The sequence below is a fragment of the Rhagoletis pomonella genome, unplaced genomic scaffold (assembly GCF_013731165.1).
Source record: "Rhagoletis pomonella isolate Grant_MI unplaced genomic scaffold, Rhpom_1.0 Rhpom_scaffold_00001, whole genome shotgun sequence".
In the NCBI taxonomy this organism is placed as follows: Eukaryota; Metazoa; Arthropoda; class Insecta; order Diptera; family Tephritidae; genus Rhagoletis; species Rhagoletis pomonella.
In genome coordinates, this window is record NW_023458555.1 from 85,934,243 (window position 1) to 85,944,446 (window position 10,204).

Sequence of the window (10,204 nt, forward strand, 5' to 3'; positions counted from 1 at the left end):
AAAGACGTGGCTGCGAATTGGAACTTCAAAAAGGTCAGCAGGAAATTGAGTTTGGAAGCGTAAGAGGGAGCTTCTGAAACGAATGCTTGAACTAGCTCGTCCCGAAGTCGAGTTCCTGCGAGCCAGTAAAAGTGGAAGCAGACCAGAGGACTTGCATCCTTCGGCAGTTTTTCGTGAAGGCTTGCTACAGGTGCAATATATAGCAACACAAAGCTTACGATCAACATCAAAAATGAGTATTAAAACATTAGGTGAGCTCATCAGCGATTTTAATGGATCACCTGACCATTTCAACGTTTGGAAGAAGCAATTAGTTTTCTTAAAGTCAGCACACGATCGTAGTGAGGACGAAATAAAAACTTTGATTAGTATGAAAATGAAGGGTAAAGCATTTGAGTGGCTTAGTATTTCAGTGTCAAATCATATGTTTCTGAAGAAGAACACATAAACATAAAAATAGAAAACATTTGTGCAATATTAAGCAAAAATAATGCGAAAATTTCTTATATATTGCATCAAAACTTGCGGTATAAACTTTTGGCTTCAATAGCGCTAAAAGGTGCAAACGGCATTTGGCAGTGGCATTATTTAAAAAAAAGACAAAGTATAGGCGTTATTGGACAAGGGTAAGTATTTCTTTATTTATGTACATTAGACTGCATCACCAAAAAAAGTTGCGGTTTTTCCGCCGGGATTACAAAATTTATTATATTTTAAGACGTCCATAAAAATATTTCGGAAAAATATTAAGATTAAGAATAAAAATAGTTTCTTAAAGAACTTTTTGTAAAAAGTCCCTTCAGATGACAAATTAGATTAAGCTTAAAAAATCTGCATAAAAATATTTGAAAGTCTTTTCAACGGAATCGTAAGAATGAGATTTTTGATGCTGTTTTTTACTTTTTTCAAAGATTGGTTTACGAAAAACTTGAATAACTGGGCCACAAATGTTCAGAGGAAATGCTGTCAGAAATTCAATAAAGCAACATTTTTTTACAAGCAAGTATAACTATTTGTTTGTTAATTTTCGAAGTAAATCATTACTTTCTTCAATGGTCTTTATGTTTTTTTTTTCATTTTCCTGAGAAAGACGCAAATATTTTTCTGCCGTTTGGCTATCTTTTTCAACAAGCTCCAAAAAACGTTCTTCAAACCTAATATTCTTTTTATTTTTTGCAGCTGCTGATGTTGTTGGTGTTGCTGCTTCTGATGTGGTTGGTGCTGCTGCTGCTGATGGGGCCTCTGTCAATGCTGCTAGAGAGTCCTCTGCATATTCCTGAGGTGACAACATTTCAATTTCAAACTCTTCCAAACCGTTATCTAATGTTAATGAAAAAAGTGAACAAACTTAATCTATATCGCTAGTTTAGAGTGAAATGTTGCTAAGTCCACTTTTTATGAACAATTAGTTTTTGATGCAGGAAGCAAGGAATATTGAAAATGCACCGTTTCTGAAAGGATCTAACTACTTGTTTTATTTCTACCCGTTTTATTCCGTGATGTGCAAAATTGCTTAGTCCAAAGTAGTCACAGAAAGTTTGATAAGTCCAAAAAAATATGAATATTTCTTTTTACGCTATCGAATTCGATTTGTATTGAGGGGTTTGCAACAACATTATTTTTGAATATTTATGTACATATGTATGTATGTACATTAAAGTGGTCTAAAAATGTATGTAAAAATATAAGGTCGGATTTTTAATGTCGGCACCCCCTAGGATTGTTCTATATCGAAAGAAATATGCCCCTATTTTTTATTTTGAAATCAAAAAATATTTAGGGAGTGCTCAAAGCGCTCAAAGTTTTCCATGTATTTTATATGGAGAAAAAACCATTTTTCGTAGAAATGGTATAAAACTCTTAAAAATCAATATTTTTCGATCGTCTTCAGGAGATTCCCAGTAATAATACGCAATTATCTCTTTAACCATTATTTCATAGTAACTATATTTTATAGGTCCTCCAAAACCCCTAGAAAATGCAATGGAAAAATCTTTAATCATAAAAAATGGTTAAATAAACAATAAATACATGGAAAACTTTGAGATTTTGTATGGGGGAAAATAAAAGGCATTTGACCGTATTGTACTAGTAATATTATGATGTCTTAGGTCTAAGCCAATTGTTATTGGCAAGAAAGATTAATTTAAAACTTATCTTTAGCCCGCGCAATTGAATCAAAGTGTATGAATTTTGAAAATGAAACTTTGGCTTGTAATATCTATGGAATGCGTTAATTGTTATAAACAGGAAGATATATCGAAATAAAGGTTATTAAATTTAGTACCTCACGTTCATTTATCATTTTTCAATAAGTCTACAAATTTTTAAGATATTAAAATACAAAATAAGAAAACTATAATTTTCCCTTATGAATTTTCAATTCTTCATTACTTCAGCAACCAAGTGAAAAATACAAAAAAGTGAGACGAGATTTATTTCAAACGTTTTAATGCTTTCGGATGATTATTGGTCCTTCCATGGACTTGGTCACGCCGATTTGGTCAGTTTTCAAGATCGTGGTGAATGAAGTCAAACATGTATTGTCAAAGATTAGGAATCGTTTGATAAGTTAATAGTAGTTGTAAGCATAAATATAAGTATTTGCATACATTAACATAATACAATTAGGGCCCATTTTTAAGTTCATTTTTCGTGGTTTCTAAATTTGCCGTTATATGAAAGTAGGGGACGTGCAACAAGTGTTTACATAAATATTTTAGTTAATTCCATTATATCCTGGAAAATCCTTTTGAGGACTCTCGAATTGGGCGATATTGCTTTGCATTCAGCTTGAACGAAATAAAATTATAGTTTAAAAAACTAAAACCTCGCTATTATAATTTGCATTCGTACTGTCTTCAGGTATGTAACTTGAGAATAGAAATCGCTGCATCTTTTAGCCGCATCAATATTACATAGTTACATCCCGAGCTAATAAAAGGGAGGTAAAAAGTCACTCCCTGGCATACTTTTCTGTAATCCGGTTCTTTCATTTAAAGGTTATTTATAAAATTGAATATTTTTTTTTTTTAGAAAAAAAACTGGAGATCCACTTAAGTTTTTCGATATAACTTTGGTAAATGTTACTCGATCGGCACGTAATAATTACAAAATTGAAGGCGAGACTTGCTATTACTGATTTATGATAATAATATGATGAAAATCATTCGGATTATAAACAAATTATTTTAAAATAAAAAAAATGTTTAACAAAATTTTTTGTCATTTTCATATATTTGCAATTTTTATATTATATGCATAAACATAAGTAAACTAGTGTTTCTAGAAGTTTTGCCTGTTCAGTGAAGAGAAGGTTTATCCTTAACAGCGGTCGCCCCTCGACAGGCAATGGCAAACCTCCGAGTGTATTTCTGTCAAGAAAAATAGTGTAAAACTGTAAGTCCCTTACCTTTGTGTGACAACATCAAGGCGCACGCCACAAATCGGAGGAGAAGCTCGGCCAACCACTAACATATGTGTAAGCGCCAATCTATTACACAAGAGAACAAAAAAGGGGAACAATTTCGTTGCATCAAATGTTAAAGCTGTTTTGGATAGACTTATTTATGCTGATTACGAATCTGTAAGTATAGTCTCCATGAGCTCTACATTTGGAAAAAAAACGAAAATCGCGTCTTTTGCAATATTTTAGAAGCCATAGCTAAATTAAATTAAAGCTAGAAATCCGAAAATACCATCCCTGCACGTTGAATTGACGGCCACTTATAGTAATCAGCATAAAAAAGTCGTATAAAAACAGCTTAAACATTTGATGCAACAAAATCACTAATCCCTTGTGTTATTATTATTTATAAAAGAACCTAAGCAATTTGTTTTAACAAATCGTTTCTTAAAATGTACCTACGAGATGGATTTTTCCTATAGTACATATTGGAAAAATTCATGGAAAATTTGCTAAGTCCAACAAAAAAATTTTAAGAAAAAAGTAGAAAATTTGCTAAGTCACAAAATTATCTACAAAATTTTGTAAAAAGGCAGACTTTGTTATTATTATTTTTTTTAATAAAGGGTAAATGAAAAACGCGAAACGTTGCATTCAAAGTTTTGCAGAATACTTAAAGAAAATTACTTAGTAACGTTTTTCGTGTCTCCTGTACAGTTGAAAAAAATGGACTTAGCAACTTTGCACTCTAAGCTAGCGATATATATAAAAGAGGATGTATGTATGTGTCTATGCAGCTTATAGACTCCGAAACCACTCAGCGGATTTTGTTAAAATTTCCAGGATAGCTTCATAGAAATCCGGAGAGTTTTCCTGTGAAGTTTGGCTATTTTTGAAAGAGTTGCCACCTGTCAGAAAAATAAAATTTATTTAAATATGCAAGTAAAGTGTTACGATGTAGATATCAAATGGAAGGTATTTGGGAAAGATATTTAAGAAAATTTACATCAAAAAATATTTTAATTAGTGTTGCCACCTGGTCAAAAATTTAAAAATAATGAATAATGCAATTCACACCAAATATTACAATATGTGTATCAAACGGAAGGTATTGGAGAAACATTTACATATTTTTTAGTAGAGTTGCCACCTCTATCAAAAAAACTAAAATGACATAAATGTGTACATTAAAAAGTATTTTGTAGGATACGTATCAAACGGGAGCTATCGGAAAATGTTTCAGTCAAGACCAATTATCATATAGGGCTGCCACATACCTAAGAAAATAAAATCGGATTATATTTTTTAAAAATACCAAAGATATATAGTGCGATAAACTTCAAAGTCTGTCAAACCGAAAGCTTACCAGAAGGAAAATGCCGATTCCAAAGTTTTAAATCTATATGTGTGCATATGTATGCACGTTAATGCCAGAGTTGTGAAAAATTTCACCAGGTTGCAATTTAAAAACCGAATTTGTTTAATATTTAAAAACTAAAAAAGTGCTCAATATTAATGCAAAATTTAATAAAGCTTAAAAAATATAACAAAACTTTTAATAACGATTTGTGCAAACGCAAAAAGAGTTTTTAGTTGCTGATCAGAAAAAGCTTTTAACAAAATCATGCAACGTGTAATCAAAGGAGATGGCGGAATTATTTTCCTAGATGATCCAGGAGGTGCGGGGAAAACTTTTCTCATCAATTTAATATCGGCGTCAGTTCGAATGCGAAATGGGATTGCAGTAGCATTACCGGGGATTGCATCAACACTACTTGATGGCGGATGTACAGCGCATTCAGCACTTAAGCTTCCATTGAATTTGAAGCAGAACGAAACACCTACATGCAACATCAGCAAAAACTCTTGTATGACCACAGTCCTTAAAACGCACAAAATTATAATTTGGGACGAATGGGAAGAGTTAGCTCGAAGCAGTTGAGCGAGCTATGCAAGATTTTCGTGGAAAAGATCAACCGATGGGAGGCGCTGGTATACTTCTTGCAGGTGATTTTCCTCAAACATTACCCGTTATACCTCGATAAACGGCTACAGAGGTGTTGAACGCGTGCTCAAAAGTATCGCATCTGTGGAACTATGTCGAAAAAATTACGCTCCCAACAAATATGCGAGTGCATTTGCTGCAAGATGCGTCTGCCCAAATACTTTCAAAGCAACTTTTGGATATCGGAAACGGTGAAGTTCTATTGATCGCACAACAAATGAGATATCATTTCCGTCCAAATTTTGTCAAATGCAACAGAGCATTCAAGACGTCATCGACAGAGTATTTCCGAACTTAGCGATCAACTACCGATATCCGGAATGGCTCCGCACACGTGCAATTTTAGCTCCGAAGAACGATGATGTTAGTAAATTAAACGGTCAAATTCAATTTAATTGAAATTCTAGGAGAAGCAGGCGAATATAAATCGATTGATGCAGTTACGGATAAAGATCAAGCTGTTAATTACCCAACTGAATTTCTTAATTCTTTGGAGCCACCTGGAATGCCTCCTCATTCGTTGGCGTTAAAGGTTGGATAACCAGTGATGCTTATTCGGAACTTGAATGCGCCAAAACTGTGCAACGGAACCCGTGATAAAAAAAAATTAACACCGAATTTGATCGAGGCAACAATCATCAGCGGTATATTCAAATGGGAAGATGTGCTGATTCCACGTATACCGATGATTTCAAACGATTTACCTTTCGAATTCAAGCGGCTTCAATTCCCATTGCGTCTTGCGTTTGCAATAACTATAAATAAAGCAAAGGGCAATCATTAACTATAGCGGGTTTGGATTTGAATGTGCTTTTCACATGGCCAATTATACGTCGCCTGTTCACGAGTTGGGTCACCACAAAATTTATATATATTTATATTTATATATTTACACACCAAATGAAAAAACTTAAAATATTGTTTATCTGTTAGCATTAAGGTAAATAAAAAGGTCTTCAGTTTCAAAACTCTAAATAATGTGTCTTTCTTTGGCGTAGCAACGCGCGCCGGGTATTGCTAGTTTAAATTATAATAATTCAATAATTACAGAAATTTTAACTCTCTTCCATTGCTTCCGAGGCATTATTACTTTTGAAGGAGCCTATTTTAACTCGCTATAGTGCTTCCAAAAAGAAGGAATTCCTCCGCTACTTCCCATTTTTCTTTTTTCTTCCCTGCCAGGTTAATGTATTTATTAGAACGTACTCACATACTTAAATTTAATAATAAATCTTACCTGAACTTTTTGGTCAAGTTATTAATCCGTGTGCGGAGCTCTTTAGCGGACAGCACAATATTGTGACGCCGTTGTAGCTCTGCACACATATTTTGGTAAATATGACCGTTCTTATGCACACCTCTGAGTTTTTGTATGTTTTCACGCCATATATCTATTATAAAGTGGGTTTCATCCCCTTTTATATACTTGCGTTTTTTTTTTACTTATTTCCATGGCGCAATATTTCGATGGATTTTTGATGAATGAGCAGCTGACATCTGTCATTTTTGGGTATATTCAGTGCGAAATGACCATTCATAATAACAATACCACAAAATCAGAACCTTCGGAAGTTGTAATCTTTCTGCAAAAAATATTTGGTTGCTCACGTAGCATTTTTAAGAATATTATAATATTTGGTGACAGACATATGGTATTTTGGAAATGCTACGAAGAAATACCAGATGTCTGTCCCCGGTATTAATGATTTACTATCTGATATTCAGCGAATATATAAGCCGAAAACAAGCAAGATCGAGCAACGAAAGAAGTGTGAAAATCGTGTATGGAGGAAAGACGAACCGTTCAGGGAATATGCTCACGATAAGATCGTGATTGATAACCGCATCCCTATTACAGATGATGACATGTTGGAATACCTTATAGAAGAAATACCGGATCGTACTCTTTGCAATGAAGCACGTATGCAGCAGTTCTTAACTGTGGAATCTCTAATAGAAGCGTTCGACACAATTCTTTTAAAGGAGTCATCGGTTTTAACACAATCTAGCGCTGTTAGGCTGACGAAACATAAAACTACTGAAAGTATTAAAGATAATTATGATTCCAATGTCTCACAGAAGTGGGAACTGAAGAAGAAAAACTGTTATAACTGCAGAAAACTGCGACATGAAAGTGGTGAATGTCCGATGAAAAGTCAAAATCCAAATTGTTTTAATTGCGGAGATCATGGACACATTGCATTAAGATGTTTGAGAAAAGCCAAGGAAACAAAGCAATCCAATATAGTAACGTACAAAGCCTACAGACAATACATGAAAACTGTCTTGATTTTGAATTAAAGCACTTGTTGATTCTAGGGTTGCCAACCCTATATAGTATGCAAAAATACTATATTTCCTTAATTATAAATATTAATATATTTCAGTAATTTGCAAGAAAAAATGTTTATTAAAATGGATGAGCTTTATCCTGAAGAAAAAATATTGAAAGAAATATTCTGTAAAAGAAAAGGTCATACTGAGTTTATTAATAGAACCACAGATAAAAAATTTCAACATTTTTAAAAATAATTAGAATGAATTACCAAATTTATTTAAAACTAGCAGAGCACCCGACGTCGTTCGGGGTAAACAAATCAAAATATAAAACAGTAATACAAATTTTCAGTTCAGCATAAAATAGAGGAGAAAAACTATTTCCTCTCTGTTTAAATTAAGGAATCCTTATATGCCATACATTTCGCTTTATCGTACTTCAACTAATATTTTTCATATTTTTTCCTCGCCCCGTTCTCGAGATATTTGAAAAACTATTAAATCGATTTGTTTTTGTGCTGCAAAGTTTTTGAAAATGTATTAATCAAGCTCAAATTTTATATTTATTTGTCATTTATGTATATCCATCAAGCCTAAAAATTTGAAACAAATAAAACACATGAAGTGTGAACCCCGCCCATTTTGGTAAGGAACGCTAGTAGTATAAATATAGCGGTTCTGGACGTGCAAGCAGCGCTGCTATACGATTTGCTGGTGCCCTGCCGCAAGCTTTGCTGCTCCGCCAAAAGATGTTGCCGATCGTAATCCCAGTTCAGAACCCAGATAAAAGCCGCACGATGTCGCTGGTGACAAATCCGAGTTCATAACCGGAACCGATGACAGGGTGTACCGCTGATGGAAATCCGATACAAGGTGGTTTATGTGTCGAAAATTGGTAAAGTGTATTGGTATACATATTTACATACGTATTCTCATACATACATCTATATGCAAATGTACATACATACATATGTATATACATATATGTTGATATTGATGATGAGAACAAATAAAATTTAATTTGAAATAAAAGAAAGTTTTATAATTACTTATTTATTTTGATAATAAGAATTTTAAACATAAATGTCCGCAATTATATAAATTATAGCTTTGCTGTTTATTATAGTTATATTTAATGTTTTTTTCCTAAATACTTTATTATTTGCTTAGGAGGCTGTTAGTTTCCAAAGCTATCGAAGTAATCAATCTCATTATCGTTTTTCCAGTAAGCTACCCAATGCGTTCCCGCACCCTTTGAAATATCCAAATTTATTATTCCACATTCTCTCTTAAATGGTTTACGGGGTAAAGTATCACACATGAATACCCCTCTAAAATTTGGAATAAATTTTGAATACTTCTTTAAGTCTACATCAGTAAGAGGTTTTCTGGGTAGCTTCATGAAGAGTTTTTTTGATATGGTTTTAAATATAATCCGAATCCCTTTTTATAACGCTTTAAAAACATTCCTTTTCCCATTGAAATAGCTTCCATTGTATTATTATGACGTTTCGCCTCCAATAACTGCTCCTTTCCAGTTTTTATAGCATTGATTATTTTAATAATTCCTGCTGTACCGCTAGATAGACTTCCAAGTGCTCCTAATGCTACTTATAAGGGCGCTAATGGCAGAAATCCTCCAGATTTAGGTAATGGTATTACACGTGGTGCTTTTATTATAGATTTTTTTTCTCTAATATTATTATTTACAACCTTTCGTGAAATTTTTATTGCATCTTTTAAGTTATCACTTTTCTTCACATTTTGTAAAGCACTTTTTAAAGCATGTTTGAAGAGATGATAACTAGTTTTTCCTCCCACTTTCTTAGTTTTACTATAAATGTTCCCCATACCGAATTTCGTCTTTGTCTTCATTATATTTGTAACTAACCAAGCATTTGTTTTCTCATTAAGATTGCCATCCTTCGCTGTAACTCTTTCCCAAGCCTTCTCAATTAATTTGTTATCAGCAATATGTCGGTTATCTAAATCTTTATTATATAAATATGATATATCATGTTCTCTACAAGCAGTGTCTAGTAGATTAATCCCTCGATCTCCTCTTACTAAAATTTTCCGTAGTTTCGTTCCAGGTTCACAAAATTGATAACTACGCAAATGAAGTTCAATAGGAAGCTTATTAATTATATTATTTATAAAACCTTTTCCAACGACTAACGATTTATGAATAAGCCTCTTTTCATAAATAACTCTCATATAAAGTAATATTATATTCAAATAAACGCTGAAGTTTTTTTAATAAATCTATGGTTCTATATAATTACATTTTAAATTTCTAAATACCAATTCAACAGTTAATTTATATTCAAATACAATATTATTATATGATTTAGAATAAAATTCTACATCATACATCGCTTCCCTATTTGTTCTACTATAATACTTTAATTTAGTCTTAATATCTAAACCCCTTCTTTCATATTCATGTTGGTTTTGATGTTGCTCCACTATGTACTCCTCAATTTCACCGCCACAAACGGTTAGAAATGTTCCAT